At 33.4% G+C, this 21,100-nt stretch overlaps 1 protein-coding gene across 1 annotated transcript in view; it reads left to right on the plus strand.

The window, feature by feature from the left end:
* The first annotated feature begins 314 nt into the window (after positions 1–314).
* The window catches only part of LOC114328641 (growth arrest-specific protein 1), a 70,285-nt gene continuing 49,499 nt past the window's right edge, over positions 315–21,100 (plus strand). Inside the window, exon 1 of the mRNA XM_050643336.1 lies at positions 315–621. The gene's annotated coding sequence lies outside the window, so the exon portion shown is untranslated. The remainder of the gene's footprint in view (positions 622–21,100) is intronic.

The raw sequence follows: 21,100 nt of genomic DNA on the forward strand, positions 1-21,100 counted from the left end.
GACCATCTTATTAAATCCTGATTTTTAAACAACAGTAGCATATTAATTTATTATCTTTTCGCATTCCATAAAGAACTCAAACGACTCCTCCTCTAACTTCTGAAACTCATAAATGCCCCTTGCTCAGGCCCTGAAAATCTCAGAATCTCCGCCCATGTGCATATTTCAGGTACTAGCGGCCTGTCAGTCCTTTCCTACACAACTTAATTTTCTCTTTGAGATAACGAACAGAGACAGCGAATGCAGAGCTTTCGTGGGAAAGTGGGAGACAGCCGTGCAAGAAAAGAGCCTTGCTTCAGAATCCACTCCAGAGGACTCTAAATAGCGGATAGCCGGATAGCGGCTCACATCGCGCTGGTTGTGCTTAGTAGACAGACGCGCATCGTGCATCGTAGTGGCTAGAGGTTACGTGGTTCGTGTTCTAATCCGGCGTCCAAAGCTTTCAAGTTTTGCCCTCGGCGGGCTTTTGATTTTCGGTTTTGAACCGGTCGAACTCTAGTCCGAGTGTTTTGATTAGAGATTTTGTAGTGGTGTTTATAACAAGGATATTGTGTTGCTGTCTTACATCATTTTTGTGCCCATGAACATGTAAAAGTTTGGAATATCTTTTATTTTTCAAAAGTAAGTTTTTGTTTTTTTTTAGATTATTCAAATGCACACTAACTTTTATATTAAATATCATGAATAATATTAATTTCTGGTATTGTCTGATGTTTTTGATGAGTTATGGTGTATACAAAACAAACAAATGTGTTAATTGCTAATAATGTGAGTTATACACCCAAACTTATATGAAATCACCATGTATTTCTAAGTAATATTTATTTCTTTTGAAAAAACTTGTTATTTTTTGCTCAAAATAAAGTATTTTATTGAAAATAAACAAATCCATAAGACAATCAAATATTACAGCTTGGTACGGTATAGGTTATTTGCTTGAGTTACAAATTGAACGAAAATAAATAAACTAACTTTTGCGTCCAAAAACGAAAATATGCGTCGTGTGGGGTTGTAGAACTTACAATGGGGAAAAATTATTGGTCTTGTGTACCAAGTAGTGTTCTCAGAGGGACATAGCTGTAGAGCTAACAGGCGTCACACAGGGCGGTATGTCCAAAACCTATGCTAGGTAACAGGACTAAGAAAGCTCAAAAATAAAGCAAGGGAAAGTCTCCAAAAAGTAATAACGGCTCGCCACGATCGTTTAATTGTCCAATCAGCTGAAAGACACTCAACCATTTCTCACCTGTAGCTCCAAAGGCAGTTTTTTCTAAGCTACAGGTGTAACTCTTTCAGTTGAAACGATAAGAAGAAGAGTTCGTGCCAAGAAGTATACAGCAGGAGACAGTTATGGGTTCCCGAGTTATCCAGGCAGCACAAGATTGATTGCCTAAATTGGTGTCTTCACCACCAAAACTGGAACTGGAACATTGGGAATCGACAAAATGTGCTACTTCCAGAAAAAGTCAGGATTTGTGTAAAATCAGATGACCCACGAAATCGTGTACTTAAAGGTCGAGGAAGACAAGCAAGAACGAAAACTGTCAGTTCTCTTCACAAATATACAAGGGGAAGTGTAATGTTTTTGAGAGGAATTGTGATCCGTAAAAAAACTCCTTTAGTTTTCATCCATTCAACCTTAAGTGCTCACAGGTATGTTGATAACCTGTAGTTAGGCTCTGGAAAGATGCAACGGGAGAAAATTTAATTTTCTTGCATGATGATGGACCTCCACATACCATTAGATTGACTAGAGACATCATTGAAGCAGAAGGTATCCTTTGTTTGTAGTGGCCTGCTTGCTCACCCGAGCTTAACCCTAGAGTATTTGTGGGATATGCATAAAAGAAAATTTAGAGCTCACCGGGATAATCCACAAAACACCGCACGGCTAGTACAAGCCGCTCTTGAAGGATGGAGCAACCTACCACAACAAAATGTTGATAATTTGATTAGGAGCGTGCCCACGCAAACTGATGCTTGCATAAGGACTAGAGGTGATAACACTGACTACCAAGAAAAACAAAAAAAAATAAAAACAATTTAAGCATTATTCGTTTTACATTGAAATTTTTTATGCTATTGACTGTAAAACAACTAGTTTCAATTTGATTGTTAAATACTTTATTGTTTTATTTAATTGTTATGTATTTGTGACTAAATTGCTTTAAAATAAATATTGTTTGACTTCGTGTGTTCGTTTTTTTAAATTCTCCCGAAATAATAAGAAATATCAGATGATTCCATAGGTATAAGTTTGGGTGTGTGAACATACTACACTTTTCAGCAACTAATTAAACTAGCCTTAATTGTCAAGATATATCAGATAATAATTTCTCAAAAGCTGCATTACCAGAAATCGGGCACTATAAATAAACAATAAACGGAAGAATATAAATAAAATCCTCTTAACATAATGCATTATCAAAAACTAAGCTAGTAAGATGTGCAATGTTTATTTGTTTATACAGCTCAACAAGCTTTGAAGGCCTAGGGCTGAAAAACTTAATTTTCTATTACAATTATTACTATTAACATTTATTTATACATATTTATAAAATACATTTAATATTATTTCTTATAGTCTTTCCACACATTTCCATTACCAGTTCCTTCCATTAATTTCTATCCAATGCTTTTTCTTTCCAATTCTCAATATTACTTTTTTTGCAAAGTCTTGTGTATTGGCTTTCGTGATACATAGTACCGTTTTCAGCGTTCTGTCCTTTCCCATTCTTTCAATGTGTCCTATAATAGCGTATTCTCCGTGTTTTCGCTACCGTCGTTATTATTGTTTCGTTAGATAGTTCTTCAAGTTCTTTATTATTCTTTCTTCTCCATTGACAACGACCACCTATTTTACACCTCCATTATGTTTTCACACTATTTTCTGCACCTCCATTATGTTTTCACACTATTTTCTACACCTCCATTATGTTTTCACACTATTTTCTACACCTCTTTGTATTTCCCTCTCCCATCTTTCCAAAATTCCAATCCATTTCCAAAAGGTCTCTGTTCTGATTGTCTGAAAAGCAGACATATTTAGCAGGCGCAGGTAGCTAGCTGTAGGCCTGATACCTAACTGTTTTGTAGATTCTGTTTGTTTATCTTTTGAGACATATTTGTATTTCATTAATGAGTGCAATGCTCCATACTTTTTGTTTCCTTTTTCTATTCTTACCTTTATCTCCCTTTTCTCATGCCCCTTTTCATCTGATTGTTGTTTACCCAGATAATGTAGTCAGTGAACTCAGTGATTGAACTCAGCTATTGGAGAAGCCTTAAAATCAACATTTCAAGGACAAAGTGGATAGCAGTGGAAAGATTAATATATATCAAGGTGTGCTTTCTCTTAATGAAAAGGAGATCTCGGTTTGAAACTTATTGTTAGTACAGTTTTTACGACGCAGGTCATTTGTATTGTATTGTATGTTGCATTGTAATCGAAGTTTATGATATACAGTACAATGCAACATACAATACAAATGACCTGCGTCGTAAAAACTGTACTATCAATAATTTTCAAACGGAGAATAGAACGTTGAATTACATTTTAAATACTGTGGCAGCTGGTTAAATGTAAATTATGACCTGATAAAGAGATTATAACCAAAATCGAAATACCGGGTCCGGGTGAATTCGTAACTATTTTAATCCCCCATCCTAATTACAGGCCAACTGGCAACTCTGGCTCTCACGTAATTTTTCGATAACCCATCAACTACCGGTGAATTTGTAACTTTCTTTTTTTAAGTAGTTTTTAACGATGTTGATAATTTAATAACGGTATTTCAGATATGTTCTTGTATAAACTACCCTCTTTTAAGGTAGTGTAAAAGGCATTCATCATTTATACAGTGATGGGCGCACTAATAACCGGCAAAATAACGCAAAAGATGGAAAACATATTAAGAGGAAACAGTAGCAATCAACAGGTAGCGAAAACGCGTTCCAAGATTGCGGCTGTAATTTTGAATATTTTTTCGAGATATTTGGCACACGTATTCGTAATATAATAAAGAATGGCGGTACAGAGCCCAATTTGAAAATATATTAATATGTGGAAATTACTCTATAATTAAATACAATATTTAAAAAATGAGCCTGTACCGCCATTAAGAAGAACAAAAAAATACACTTTCTTCAAATAAACTTTTCTATCCGATGCCTAGATTTTGTGTCATTTTGGAACTACTAAAATTTTTTATTTCATTAGTAGTTCCAAAATGCCACAAAATCTAGGCATCGGATAAAAAAGTTTATTTGAAGAAAGTGTATTTTTTTGTTCTTCTTAATGGCGGTACAGGCTCATTTTTTAATATTGTATTTAATTACAGAGTAATTTCCACATATTAATATATTTTTCAAATTGGGCTCTGCACCGCCATTCTTTATTATATTACGAATACGTGTGTCAAATATCTCGAAAAAAGAATGTGTGTGTACTTTGTACGCACGTAAGAAGTTATACTTCTATTATATAATTTTAACGAAGTAATTGTATTCTATTTAAATATTAAACTAACTTTCTTATCTACCACTTTCAAATTTTTTTTATTAAAACAACTAAAAAAAAAATGAATCGTAGAGGATTGGAACCCGGGACGTTTCGAACACTGACCGAACGCTCAACAACTAGACCACCGAGGTCATGTGATTCACACGTACGTTTCGGATATAATTATGAGTGCAGCTGATCTCACTACTACCAACTTTGTTAAATTTCGAAACAGTAATTTCACTTTTATTTAATAATGGTACGGTAAACAATCCTAATTTTTTAATATGTTATTCCTTACAAAAATACCTTTAATTTAAGCACAAATAATTAAAAATCGTAAATTTGGGTCAAAAGTTATTAACTTTTTAAGAATTCCCATAAGAGCCCATGTTAAAACTTAACTTTGACCCTTAATAGTAATTAGACGGCACGGTAAAACATTTTTTTAAAAATCAATTAGTTTTTTGAAGTAAACTATAACATACTAAAATTTCATGCAAATCCTTAATTCTTTGCCGAAGGTGTAGAACGTCATTAAACTTGTGATATTTTGAAAATTGATCAAATTATTTTAATTTTGAATTGAAATGATTTAAGTGCACTTTACATCAACAATAAATTGAACAAGAAATTGACAAAGTTATTCAAGGCCAAATTTGACGAGTACAAAATGTATGGTTTGTAAAAGAAAATGAAGGAATTTGATGAAATAGAACAATTGGATATGTCTTATTTTGTCAAATTTCTTTATTTTCTTTTTATTCACGGCAAAATTGGATGTAGAATTGTGTTTTGTATAAGCCAAATTTGACCTTGAATAACTTGTTGTCAATTTCTTGTTCAATTATTGTTGATGTAAAGTGGACTTTAGAATTGAAAAAAAAATACAACAAAACATATAGTAAGAAAACAATATATTAGGTGAATATTGATGGTAATCAAATTATATAAATAAAAGTATTACATTATTACATACTATGTATTTTGGCAGATCAAACAGGTAGGTTTATACCCATGATACATTAACAATTATTACGTACCTGTTGCTTTTAAAAACTATTTAAAAGTCACTACAATATTATAAACTGTTTTGTTTCTGTCCTCACAACAATAAAACTAATATATTATACATTTGTTTACCTTTACCTTTTCCTCCAAACCACAGCTGTCCTACAGCTGCCATATTGGATAATTTTTGACATGTCATTTGAACATCCAAACAGAACAAAGTTATAATGCGCGTATGCGCCTGGGTGATGCGTATGCGCCTGGTTTTAACATATAAAAATTCACCCTCATCGCGCGTAAAGAAGTATAACTTCAAAAATATTCAAAATTACAGCCGCAATCTCGCAACGCGTTTTGGCTACCTGTTGATCGCTACTGTATCACCTTAAGTTGTTAGATAAAAAGAGATGAACCTAGAAGAGGTGTTAAATTTAGCGATAGTAACTTATTAATTGATATATTGATTGTTTCCCACCTTTAGACGTATCGGACGAGTTTGAGAAATGCCACTGTCACAGTGGCAGTTTTAGTTGACATACTTCTCTGATACGTCTAAAGGTGGGAAACAATCAATATAATGTCAATTTATATGTTATTATCGCGAAATTTAACAGCTCTACTAGTTTTATTTCTTTTTATCTCACAATTTAATATGTTTTCCATCTTTTGCGCTATTTTGACGGTTATTAGGGCGCTCATCACTGTATATTGTCTCTTGGAAGAGTTATTAGAGAAAATCCAAATGAATTTTATTAAATGGCTGAATTTCTTATAACAGATTTCGTAATGAGAATGAGTGAACGTGGGAGTAAGTTGTTGGTGGAAAATAATTTTAAATTTTACTTAAAGAAAGTCCTAAAAAGTGAAAAACATTTATGGTACTGTTCTGCATCTGAATACCTGAGGTATAGGATTTAAGCAATGGTTTCGAATTGACCTGTAGAAAGTTTCGAGTTGGCAGGGTTAGGTAGTAGAAAAGTTACGAATTGGCCGGTATACATTTTGCTTTGAAAATGTTTGTCATTAAAAGTTGCGAGTTGGCGCGTGTCCGAAATACCACGTAAAGGTTTTATAACCTGGAAACCAGTTCACAAGAAGGTCCTGAAATGTATAGTCTGAGATGTATAGACTGGAAGAAGAGGAAGAGGAAAACTTCAGATGCGATGGAAGGACGATATTGTAAAAGCTGAAGGAACTCACTGGAAAAGCGCAGACAAAGACAGACAGATATTGCGGAAGCCCTATGTCCAAAGTTGGATAAAAACGGGCTAAGGAAGAAGAAGAATTAGAGAGTAATGGAAATGTAGGTGGAGATGCAAGCAAGAGAATTAAAGTTCCTGAAAAGAATAGAAGAGAAAGACCAAAGAAAACCCTTATGAGAGAGGCTTATGCATGGCACGTCTGACCGCAGAGATAATAATTGGTGTAACACCAAGATAGAAACTCATCGACAAATGGAATTAGGGAAACAAACCCTGCATCAAGATAATGGAAAACATTATCGCATACTTCTTCCCGATCTTCGCAGAATCTTTTATTATACATCTTCTATTCCTTCAACATATACGTTGGTGCATATACGAGTACATTTACAAATGTCACAATAAGCAATTTACCTCAAATCTACTCGTAATGGGACAAATTCTATGCAATAGCGGTGTCAATGCGATAATAAATATTTTTGTAATTTCTGACCTAGACCCCATCTTCACCTTTACCGCGGAACACACCAAGAACATTTCAACACCTGATTATTTTGCCTATTATCTGTTTTATGTATTTACCGCTTTTATTATAATGAACGAATCAATTTCCAATATAATACGATATTTATGTAAATGTATATCGTACGTCAAGCACGTCCATCAATAATTATCCATTCAAGAAGGTCAAATGACAAGGTCAAGCGCGATTGAAAATATCTTGACAGAATAACACAAGAGATATCTCACCGACACTTGCACTGAACTCATTTGGATCAAAAAAATGCAATTGATGTATTAGAAATGGTTTTAAATGTAAATAAAGTAATAAATCGTTGAAGATGATCAATTATAGCTCTCAAGTTTGTAGTATGATTTGCAATAGTGTTGATCTGCAATGAATTATTGAACATAATTATGGAAATAACAATTAAATTCAAGTATAAAGAGTGCAAAGAGAATATACGACCAATAATAAAGATGTCTAAATAAATAATTATGAAATAAACGGATAACAAAAAAAAAAACAAATTAAATAATATAATTTCGTCAGCGACAAACATTGAAATGCATTGAGACAGTCAGGGCTGGATTTACATATGGGCTGAATGGGCTATAGGGTATAGCCCAGGGCGGCAGAATTCAGGGGCCGGCAAATTCTATTGTCTTTCGTCGACCATTCCATCCGATTGCGGATGGAAACTTGAGGAGGCAGAATGCGAGTTTTCTTAATACCCAACATTTTGTACCCAATCTTCTACATCTCGGCCACCATTGATCCAGTAAAATCTGTCTCGAACACTGGCCGGTTTCTTGACTCCAAAATGTCATCCAGAAAGGCTGCTATGAAGTTCTTGTAACACCTTTTTGATGTTTTATTTTGCCAGTATCACTTGTTGACTGTAAGTAGGTACTGTATTGGGCCTTTCCCACTTCCGACATAATAGAGTATTGTAAAGATACAGAGATTACCTTTGAGCCTAGAACACCTTTATAGTTCCATTGTATTTGTTTATTTCCTGCCAAATAGTCTCACATTATCTTCTTCCTGGTTATCGTTGATCATCCGGAGACTTGCTTGGTTACATTCCCTTTTTATTCAAACTGACCCTGGATTTGAACCTGAAATTCGTCCGAACATCTTTAAATTCTTGAACATCTCACTGAGATCCCAAATGATGAATATATAATCATTATGAGTGACTTTAATACCCGTGTTGGCAATAACACAGTTCCGGGAATAAAACAGCGATATAATGAAAATATCAGAAATGAAAACAGTGGAGACCTCCTGAAGGACCTCTGCAGCATAAATGAAATACGAATTAACAATACATTTTTCCCTCACAAAGAACAATACAAATACACTTTTGAAAACACTAGAGGGCAAAGATCTATGATAGACTATATTCTGTCGAATAGAGAGTTACACCCGTCACTAATCTTGGATGTAAGAACATCAGCAGAAATAGGAAGAGATCTTAAATTGGTATTGTGCAAAATCAGAATGAAAATACATATATGTATGTGATAACAAAACAGCAGAATACACCACCAAGATTAAAGTCGAAAGCTTACAGGACGACTCCACAAGATACCTATTCCAAAAAAGACTAACGGAAAAAAGCAGCAACATGTATATCACAGAAAGTGACGGAGTCGAAGAAAGCTGGGCAAAAATTAAGTCTCAGCCAAGGAAGTTCTTGGTGAAAAAAACATTAATAAAAATAAATCGCTTCCAAGACGAAGAACTCCATGGTTTTGTACAGAAGTGAAGGAAAAATGTAAAGAGAAGAAAAAAGCTTAACTAAAATTTACCTAAAATACATGTCAAGTAAAACACAAGAGGCATACGATAATTATAAGAATAAAAAGTGAGAAGAATAAAAAATGATAACTGGGAACGTTTTTCGAAAGAAATGGAACATGATTTTTATGGTCTCCAAAAGGAAATATGGCGCTTTATAAGAGGTCAAAGAACGGAGGTAAAGGAACTAATAGAACCAAAACACATAGAAAAGGATACATTTATTGACTATCTAAAAAAGCTATATGCAGAGGAAGAACAAATGATGCTCGAACCGGAAACACCAGAAATTACCACAAATGAAGATGTTACTACATATAAGTGCACAGGAAGTACGAAAAACACTCGAAAAGCTGAAGAACAGAAAAGCTGCAGGTAAGGATGGAATACCAAACGAATTACTGAAATATTGTGGAGCAGCAATGACAGAACAACATTAATTAACAAAATCATAAAACACAATAAAATACCGGAAGAAGTATTTATACTAGCGATATACGATACGAGCGAACTAATTCTACTATTCAAAAAAGGAGATAAAAAGCAGCCAGAAAACTACAGAGGTATTAACTTGTTAAATACTACCCTAAAAATTACAACTAAAATCTTACAAGACGTAATGAATCAGAGGATAAGTTTAGCAGATGAACAACAGGGTTTTCGTACTGGAAGATCGTGTACAGATGCAATATTCGTCATAAAGCAAATTACTGAGAAATCACTAGAGCATAATAGCATTTCTATGTCTGATTGACTTAAAGAAAGCATTTGACAGAGTAAGACTCGAAAGATGTAATCCATCTTCTGTATAATAGAAAAGTCCCTCTAAATATCATAAAAACTATTGAGAACATCTACCAAAACAACTAAATGGAAGTCAGAATAGATGGACAACTTACAGAACCTATAGATATAGGCAGCGGAATAAGACAGGGAGACTCATTGAGTCTCCCTCTATGCTTTTCAATTTAATCATGGATGAAATCATCAAAAACGTCAACAAAGGAAGAGGATATAGAATGGGAAACAAAGAAGTAAAAATACTCTGCTACGCAGACGACGCAATATTGATAGCCCAAGATGAAGATAGTTTGCCAAGATTAGTCCACAGATTTAACATAAGAGCAAAAGAATTCAATATGACAATTTCATCTCAGAAAACCAAAACAATAGTAATCAGTAAAGAACCAATCAGATGCAAAATAGAAATTGATGGTATCAGTATTGAACAAGTAATGGAAGTAAAATACCTTGGAATTACATTGTCAAGTTACGGAGACCTAGACAAAGAAGTGAGAAATCAAGTACAAAAAGAAAATAGATTGGCAGGATGCCTTAATAACGCTATATGGCGAAACCGACATATTAACACTGAGATGAAGTCAAGAATTTATAAAGCCAGTGTAAGACCAATAATGACATATGCATCATAAACAAGACCCGATACAGCCACAACACAAAGACTACTGAAAACAGCAGAGATGAGAGTACTGAGAAGAATTACAGGAAATACACTGAGAGATCGAAAGAGGAGCGAATATATTAGAAGACAATGTAACGTACAGTGTATAAACGAATGGACACTAAATAGAAAAAAGAATGGAACAACCACATAACCAGAATGGGGGAGACACGTGTGGTCAAAATTGCACGAGATAAATTACCAATCAATAGAAGAAGTATCGGCCGACCGCGCAAAAGATGGAGTGACAACCTTCCATAGAGGTGTCAATCCGCCAATAAACAAGCAGAATTGCTTATAAAGAGGAAGAAGAAGAAGAAGATCTTTAAATTCTTTGAATTGTTTATTTGGTAGGTACATTCTGCAAAATTGACACCTGTTGTCTTAACTTTTCTATTTCATTTTTACTAATAGCTAGTTGCTCTATTAAATCAGCAACTTCAAATCCCAGAGTTATTTTTCCTTTCTTTGTTAGTTCTGTGATACTCATTTCTTACAGACCTGTATCTACTAGTATTTCTAGTAGGACTTTGTGACAAGCTTCTGGATGTCAATCTAGGCGATCTGCTGACCTTACTATTTGCTTCTTCTTTCATTACCTGGAATCGGCTTCTGCAATTTGCAAATATCCCATTCTTCCGCAATTAAAGCATCTTCTGTTTTGATTTTGAGATTTTTGTTAACGACTTTGCAGTATGGTTATTATCTGGGATTGGAATAAAGTTATTTGTTAATTATCTGCGATAATAACTTCCTCATTTTCTGGAAATCTTATTTCTTTTAATTTTGTGAGAGATCTGGATCCGTTTTTCGCCGCTTTTTTTCGATCCAAAAGATGGCATAACCCAGACATCCAAAGTGAAAGTTTTCCTCCAACACCAAATTGTTCTATATGGTCCACATAATGTTCAGAAAAAACTCACACCATTGTGAGCGTAGGGTTTGGGGGGGGGGGGGGAGAAATTGGTAAATTCGTAGTTTTTTACGTTTTTCGTAAATATTTCTAAAACTATACGATTTAGCATAAACAACTTTCTATACAAAAATGTTCTACATTAAATTTGAAATAAAAAAGGTCCTATGCATAATCCTTCTAAAATGAACGGTTTCAAAGTTACGGAGGTAGTATAGTATAATTGGTCCAAAAAAGGCCTAACCCAGACATCATAAATAAAATTTTTCCTCCAACACCAAATTGTTCTATAAGGTTCAGATATTGTTCGGTATTTTGAGCGTCGGGTTTGAGGGGTAGAGGGTGGAGAAATCGGTAAATTCGCAGTTTTTTACGTTTTTCGTCAATATTTCTAAAACTTTGCGGTCTAGCATGAACAACCTTCGATACAAAAATGTTCTACATTAGTCCTTCTAAAATGAACGGTTCCAAAGTTACGGAGGTAGTATAGTATAATTGGTCCAAAAAAAGGCCTAACCCAAACATCCAAAGTACCTAAAAGTTTTCCTCCAACACCAAATCGTTCTATATGGTCCACATGTAGTTCAGTAAAAAGTTACACCATTTTGAGCGTTCGGTTTGGGGGGGAGATGGAGGAGAAGTCGGAAAATTAGTAGTTTTTTTACGTTTTTCGTCAATATTTCTAAAACTATACTTTAGCGTAAACAATGTTCTATACAAAAATGTTCTATGTAAAATTTAAGACAAAAAAGGTCCGATACATAATTGTTATAAAATTAACGGTTAAAGAGTTACGGAGGGTGAAAATTGGAGGTTTTCGATACTTTTTATATTTATTGGGCAATTGATGATGATTTTGGGTGGTGAGGTTGACGTTTCTTCAAGGACTTATCACTAACATACCATCGGCCACTGAAATAGCAAATTTTATTTACAAAACACAATCCTGTTCTTTCATCAGTTCAAAGAAAATTTCTTTCATCAGTAATAATGTTATAAATTGACCAAAAAATATAAAAAGTGTCGAAAACCTCCACTTTTCACCCTCCGTAACTCTGGAACCGTTGATTTTATGACAATTATGTATACGACCTTTTTTGTTTTAAATAATATGTAGAACATTTTTGTATAGAACATTGTATACGCTAAAGCATAGTTTTAGAAATATTGACGAAAAACGTTAAAAAACTACTAATTTTCCGACTTCTCCCCCAAACCGGACGCTCAAAATGGTGTAACTTTTTCCTGAACATCATGTGGACCATATAGAACAATTTGGTATTGGAGGAAAACGTGTACTTTGGATGTTTGAGTTAGGCCTTTTTTTGGACCAATTATACTATACTACCTCCGTAACTTTGAAACCGTTCATTTTAGAAGGATTATGCATAGGACCTTTTTTATTTCAAATTTAATGTAGAACATTTTTGTATAAGGTTGTTCATGCTAAACCGCATAGTTTTAGAAATATTGACGAAAAACCTAAAAAACTACGAATTTACCGATTTCCCCCCCTCTCCCCCCCTAACCCGACTCTCAAAATGATGTGACTTTTTTCTGAACATTATGTGGACCATATAGAACAATTTGGTGTTGGAGGAGGATAACTTTCACTTTGGATGTCTGGGTTAGGCTATAGTTATACCATACTATAGGTTTATGTTTCTTAGTGCGTGTATAATGTTCCGGCGTTGGACTCGCTCAAAAGCTTTTTCGAAAACCATGAAACGTAGCTACCCTGTATTTTTTTACCGTCATTGCCGTTAACTTAAAAATGTAGAGTTAATTGTTAATTCTTTGATATAAGGCGCCCAAAGTATCTCACTGTCTCAGATTCTTTGTTAAATAGTCTGCATTCGATGTTATCATGGTGTTGCCAAGTTATTCAGATGACCTTTTGCAATTAAATTACTATTTAAACAATGTTATTGTGTTCATTTCATTGATACCTTTTTGTTATTTTGAGTAGGTAGGGATTATTAAGAAATCGTACTCACACAGGAACAGAAAAAATGTACATGGAAAAATGAGAATATTTTTCGCATAACGAACCCCAGCTTTTCGCCTGGTCTGATTAGCTTGTAGACGTAGAAGTATATACTTTTCTTCTTCTTCAAGTGCCCTCTCCTCAATGAAGGTTGGCTACTACAATTAGAAACTCTTCTCTGACTTCGGCTGTTCTTATTAGCTGTTCAAAATTTAGCCCTGTCCATTGTCTGACTTTTCTAAGCCACGATAGTCTTTTCCTTTCTAGTCCTCGCTTTCCCTCGATCTTTCCTTTCATTATAAGTTGAGCATATTGGTACTTATTATTCCTCAGTATGTGACCTAGGTATGATGTTTTTCCTTATAAGGTATATCCTTTTAATCCCTGGGATCAGTCCCAGATCAAACATTTTTTGGCCTACTTTAATATTGTTTTCTTTCATAGACCTTGTACTAAAATCTGCTTGGAACAAAAATACCAGTATTTAGTCTTAACAGAAAAAAAACATGAATAGCAGGTTGTAAATTAAGTTCTATCCATTTTTTTGGGTTTTTTGAAGAGTTAGATTTGTAACTTTGAATCGATCATGTTTTCTTGAGTTTTAAAAGAAATTGCGAAAGATTAACCGATACACATGATCAAAGACTTACATGAAAAAGTAAACCTGTTAACCTATACTTCCATAAGATAACTGTTCTAGTTTTAATGGCACATTATTACCGCATACCAGTTATCTTAATCTTTCAGTAGACTGAAAATCAGAATGGTTTTGTTACACAACCATGAGATTTCGTTACAGAGGCGCAGTTTTTTGGTTACATCATTTACCAATTTTATTAAAATTATATGGAATAAGTATTCGTACAATATTCTTAAAAGTTAAAGATGAGAAAATGTACCAAAAGCATAAAAATTACCGTATTGACTAGATCAAGACGATGAAAATGATGAAATAACAGTACAGGAAGTCGAAGATGCAAAACATATCCAAAAAATCGAAAAGCATACGTACCAAAAGGTATACCGAACTCTTCTCTTCTTCTTCTTCCTCTTCGTGCGACTAGGATGACTCCTGTTTGTCTGCCTCTTATTCTGTTTCAGTTGTTGTTGACTGTTCATTGTCTTTCCACCTTTTTGGCTGCCTTCCAACGGGTCTTCTGCTATACAACTTATTGTTTTCACAGATGTTCGCTAATGTATCTGGTCCCATTCGGTTTACATGTTCGTTCCAGATTTTTTTTTCTTGTTTTTGTTCACCTGTTAATATTTTAAATTTTGCATTGTTCGCCTATACTTCTGTTGCTTTGTCTGTCTCTTATTTTATTTCGTCTTTCTTGTATCGGTCCTTGTCTCCACTGCATATGTTAGGATTGGTCTTACTGTTGTCTTGTATACTTTTTACTTATGCTTTCCGTGGCCAGATATTTATTTCTCCATATTATGGTTTTTCGGTGGCAACCACTTACTCTTGCTGCTTGCCTTGTAGTCTCTGTTCTTATATTCCTGTCACTAGTGATCTCTACTCCTAGGTAATTTCACTACTTGTTCTACAATTAGTTTATTTAGTATAATTAGTTGTATAATTATATTATAAATTTAGTTTTTTGCACTGATATTCTCATATAAAGTTTGTTTGCTGTGAGATTGAAGGTGTGGTGCTGCCTTTGTAGGTCATCCTCGTTATCAGCAATTAGTACTGCATCATCGGCATAGCATACTATCGTGATTTTATGTGCTCGCATGTGACATTCATGTCGTTTTCTTACTTCGTGAATTATTTGATTCATCACCATATTTAACTACAATGGGCTGAGCGAGTCTCCTTGGCGGATTCCTCCTTTTGGTTCTATGCATTCTGTTTCCCCTGTTGATATTATAACTCTGGTCTTGTTGTTCTTGTTAATTTCATTAATTATCCTTGTTATCTGATGGTCTATTTGTTCATCTTGCAATAAATTTAAGATGTCATTTCGCCTCACTCTGTCAAAAGCACATGTATTCTTGTTTTCGATATTCAATAGACTTTTCTATTATTTGTCTGATAATAAAAATTGTGTTGCGGTTCTTCCGGAAGCCTTGTTGTTCATCTGCCATGTTCACTTTTTCCTCGATTTTATGACTGCCGTCAATAATTTTATTGTACTATTCATCAGACTAATGCCTCTATAATTTTCAGGATTTTTCAAGCCTCGCTTTTTAAGTATCGGTAGCAGGATACTTTCCTTCCCCTTCCATTCCGCTGGTACTACTTCGATATTATTATATCGACGAATAATTTTAGGAGCCATTTGAGTAGTGTTGTTCTTCCATATTTTAGCAGTTCATTGTTTATCTTATCAGGACCAGGTGCTTTTCTATTTTTTAACTTTTTTATTCGTTCTTGTAGCTCTTCTTCTGATATTATTTAGTACTCTATCGTGAGTTTCGTTAATGTTTCTTTCTCTGTTCTCTTCTTCTCATTCTCCATATAATTTCGTGAAATGCTCAGTCCATTGTTTCTCCGTAATGTTATCTATCCGTACAAATTCATTCATTTCTGTTTTTGTCTCTTTATCATCTTCCACACTTTTTTCTGGGATCCATATAAAAGAATGTAACATCTTGCGGGTATCGGAGTCAACGATTGCTCCCTCTTTTTTGTCCGACAAAAATAATTTATTTTATTTGAACGTATAATGTTGTTGATTAAAATTGAAAATAGTTTTGCAATAATAAAACATAACCGCGCTAGAGATACAGGTTTAGGTGTTGTGCGTGAGGAAACGCGTCCAACCTGCACTCTAAAATTTTTCAGAAAGTGGTAGATCCACCCAAACAAGCAGTTAAACCATTTTTAAGACTCTTGTAGTAAAAATTTTCAAAAAAGGGCGGTGTACTGGGGACTATTACTTACTAATGTCTGAAAATCTTGTCATTTTAAAAACTTTAATTTTTAAAAAATTTTAAAAAATTATAAACTTGATAGGCGAGCTTAATATAGGCATTTCTTCTTTGAGGCGCTCGCCATCCGTTGGCCGTTGCGCCTATGTTCTTCAAGAATAAAGAGATTTAATCTGAATGGTGTGAGGTCACACAACTTAGGTGGTCGAATATTTCTTTTGATAAATTTAAGTTATATTTAGCCAGCGGACAATTTTTTATTGAACATTTTTCCTTGTTTTAAGTACTTACCTCCATGTGATGTACACATTTTTAAAATTATTAAGATCCTTACTTAATGTATGGTTTTTGAAAATAAGTAAGTACTTTCGGGGTCCCGCTGTGGTGCTGGTATGAGATAATTAAAAATTTTTAATAAAAATGTTTTCTTAACTTTCTGTAGTAAAATTGAGAATGTTCTTACTTCCTATGCGAGCAGATGCACATTCAAATCCCATTTTGGCAGAAACTATAGGATTTACAGTATAATATAATAATAGTTTAGAACTCCAAACAGACCCTTAAGTATTTGGCGAAGCACAAAAATGTACCATACATATTGTTTTGATTCTACTTATTTTTTTTTATGTAATATTTAAAAATTATACTTATACTTATTTTCAATTATTAATGTAACAAAACTTTTATTGGGCTAGCTCAAATTAATAAATTATATCAGGGTTTTACGTCATACAATCACAGAAATTCACAAACCAATACTCAGATGAAACTCATGGAAAAATAAAAGTCAAAAGTAAAATATAACCGTATATTAAAACAAATTGTTTTTCCCAAAGAATTAAACACACATTTTAATAATAGAATAAATTGTAAAATATCAATTTGAAACGATTATGTAAATAATTGTAAAAGAACATGACAAATACCGCAAATTATTTTAAATAGAAATTACTCAGTATAGGTACAATAATGCATTATAGCTGGTACATCCAAATTAATTTAAAAACTTTACGAAATGGTTTATGTAAAAATGTATGTCAAATTACACTAGAGTCTTTATGTAGACGTCGATGAAGCCAAAGAACCGAAATCGTCGCAACGGAGAATATTGATAGAGAGAAATATAGAGATCTGAATACCTTGTTACAACTGCTACCACTTTCACTGAATTTAATTTTGACTTTAAAAACGTTTACTCAGTACTTTTTGAGTACTCAGTACTCAGACACTTTCTACTTTTTTCACAACACAAACTGCTCCTTTCTGCTATCGGGAATACACTGCCTCCTTCTTTCTTTTCCAAAAAATTGTCTTGGCTTAACTTCCCCTTCCATCAATGACATCCCTTCAGTTCTATTGGTCCAAACAAATATCCCTACTACGTCATATATCAACGCTTCCAATTTTTCCAGTCGTCAGTACTTTTACCACTTTCTCGGAAATCAAAAATCTCGCCTTTCCAAATATTTCTCATAACTCCGAAAGTCTTTCGTATACCCGCTTTCGCCTCTTAATTGGTCTTAGAAGTACTTTCTATCAAATTTACCCGCATGATAAGATGGTAAACATTTTTCCAAAGATCATAGAACTGGGTAATTTCAATCGGTACCTATTTTACATGGTGAATGAAAAAAATAAATATTTTAAAACTAAACTGTTTTAACGTAATACAAATTGACAAAATTTATGCATACAAATTATTATACAATTAAATAGTTAGATTTTCTTCTTCGTCGTCTCTGCCTTTATTTATTTATGACAATATATGATTTAATAGTCTTGCCTGTAAGAGCTAAAGCTCCTTTTGTAGGGCCATGGTCAAAGTGAGTTATACCAAAAAGTTTAAAGAAAATCAGATACTCTTCCTATAAAATAAGAAAAGATACTCATTGTAGCCCACTGGGAGAACATTCCAGGCCAAAGGCAAGCAAAAGGGTTATTACAATCTTCAATAATCTTGTTAGACCCTGATTAGATGGTCAATCAGTTCCAGTCAATTGGTTTCACGATTTATCGTCTGCACTATGTTTTTGGCGAGGGTATCGCTGGTCTTTAGGAATCTTCTTGTGGCCTGGTGGAAGAATTTTCTGGTCGTGTTCAGGACTACCTACCTTAGTGATGTGTACTAGGGCCTATCTTGGGTGGTTTCGTTTGAAACTCTGCCATTGCATGCCATTTCTATTCTTAGGAGCTTCTTCCAGTTGGTCTCCGCTGTTGAACTTTAAACTGGCACTGCATATAAAATCTTCTTGGCCTGCGATAGGGTACTGGTCCTGTATGTAGGGTTAAATCGATATCTTTGCCAAAATGCATTTTTATTGACTTCCGTGTTTTGTAAAGTTTAATCTTTATAAAAAATAAGAAAGTTACAATATCTGGGACAGGTAGTGGGAAGGAGTATAGGAAGAACGAGAGTGTCATGGTTGAAGAATTTAAGGGACTGGTTTAAATGCAGATCAATAAAACTCTTAAGAGAAGTGGTAGATAGAGTAAAGATAGTGATGATGATATCCAACATCCGATTAGGAGACGGCACTTAAAGAAGAAGAAGACGATATTAACTAAGCAAAGAGGCAGCCTACCTCTTTCTATTGTGTCTCTTATTCCCTTTTCTATGTCCAGAGTGGCCAACACATTCTTTTCTTTCTGTTGAAATCGATACTTACATCACTGACCAGGTTTGATAGTTGTAGTCCACAATTTCTCTTAACTTTTTAAACAAACCTTTAATAACCACATCCCATTTAGACCAGGACGGATCTGTTTTGAGGTGGATGTGAGAGGTGGCATTCGTATTTTTGCAGATAAAGTTAGGTGACAACTTCAGCAATAATAATTGACTTATGCTCCTTTTCAAATATGCCCGGAAGATTAATAAAAAAATTTAAATATTTAAAAATTTCGAAAAATATCGAGTTTTTTCTACTTTCATTGCTTATAACTTTAAAACGATTCATTTTGGAACAAAGTCGTAGGGAAAGAAAATAAAGATAATTGAATTTTGTATAATATACGACTAGTTTAAAATGTCTTAAATTATTACCCTTTCTGCAAAATAGAAATAAATAGAAAATAAAATAAGGGGGCAAAAAAGACTGTTTTTATTCAATGTTTTTCAACCACTTTGGTTGCACTTAGAACCTTCATGATTCGCTTAGAAAATTCTTACAGCATACTTGAACCGTCCACCAAATTTCATTAAAATCGACCTAATAGATTTGGCATAATAATTTTGCAATCTAAATTTTTTTAAAAAGTTAAAATTTTTTAAAAATTTTCTGAACAAAAAGTAGATCATTTAGAAGTTTGCTAATTTTTTTACATACATATAAAGAGGTTCCTTAATGTTGTTCTGAAGCTATTTTCTTGTGGCATTTTTATAATTAATTACTGTTAATGGGAAATAAGCCACAATTTTACCAAAAAAATGATTTTATTAACGTTTCGAAGCCCAAATCGGGTTTCGTTGTCAAAATATATTGTCAAAAAGTAGTATTTTGTATTTTGACAACGAAACCCGATTTGGGCTTCGAAACGTTAATAAAATCATTTTTTGGCAAAATTGTGGCTTATTTCCCATTAAAAGTAATCTATTATAAAGAGGTTCCTTACCTATCTAATACACTTTACAGAATTAAAATCGGATTATTTAAGCGGCCTCAGCACTGTTTTAAAATTATAAACAATGTTTTGGCTTATAAACAAATACAGTGAGGACGTTTGAGTTGGAATAAATTCATTTTCTTGAGAATGGGCGACTCTGGAGGTAAATTCCGAAACAGATCGATTTTTATTTTTAAATTATAATTTTTTGGCATAAATATCATACTAGTGACGTCATCCATCTGGGTGTGATGACGTAATATAAATATTGGAATTAATTTAATTAAAAAATTTTTTTAATTCAAACTCTGTATAAATAATTATGTTAATGTTTATATTAGTGAATACAAAATTGAATAGCCTTTCGATTGAGCTATCACACGACACCTGTTTTCATTTAAAAAAATCATCGATTACGTCATTACGCCCAGATGGATTACGTCACTAGTATGATATATAAAAAATTAGAATTTAAAAATAAAAATCGACCTGTTTCGGGATTTATCTCCAGAGACGCCTTTTCTCGAGAAAATGAATTTATGCCAACTCAAACGTCCTCACTGTATTTGTTTATAAGCCAAAAAATTGTTTGTAACTTTAAAACAATGCTGAGGCCGCTTAAATAATCCGATTTTAATTCTGTAAAGTGTGTTAGATAGGTAGAGAACCTCTTTATATGTAAAAAAATTAGCAAACTTCTAAATGGTCCATTTTTTCTTCAGAAAGTTTTTAAATAATTTGAACTTACAAAAATTTAGATTGCAACATTATTCTGCAAAATCTATCCGGTCAATTTTAATGAAATTTGGTGAACAATTTAGGTATGTTCTAAGAATTTTCTAAGCGAATTACGAAAATTCTAAGTGCAACCAAAGTGGTTGAAAAACATTGAATAAAAACAGGCTTATTTTGCCCCCTTATTTTGTATTTATTGCTATTTTGCAGAAAGGGTAATAACAATAACTTACGACATTTTTAACCAGTCGTTTAGCATACAAAATTCAATTAAAAAAAATTCAAATTATTTATAAAATTATTTTTATATCTTTATTTTATTTCGCTACGACTTTGTTCCAAAATGAATCGTTTTAAAGTAGAAAAAATCGATGTTTTTCGAATTTTTTAGATATTTTAATTTTTTTTATTAATGTTCCGGACATATTTGAGAAGGATCATAAGTCAATTATTATTGTTGAAGTTGTCACCTAACTTTATCTGCAAAAATCCGAATGC

The sequence above is a fragment of the Diabrotica virgifera genome, chromosome 2 (assembly GCF_917563875.1).
Source record: "Diabrotica virgifera virgifera chromosome 2, PGI_DIABVI_V3a".
Taxonomy (NCBI): domain Eukaryota; kingdom Metazoa; phylum Arthropoda; class Insecta; order Coleoptera; family Chrysomelidae; genus Diabrotica; species Diabrotica virgifera.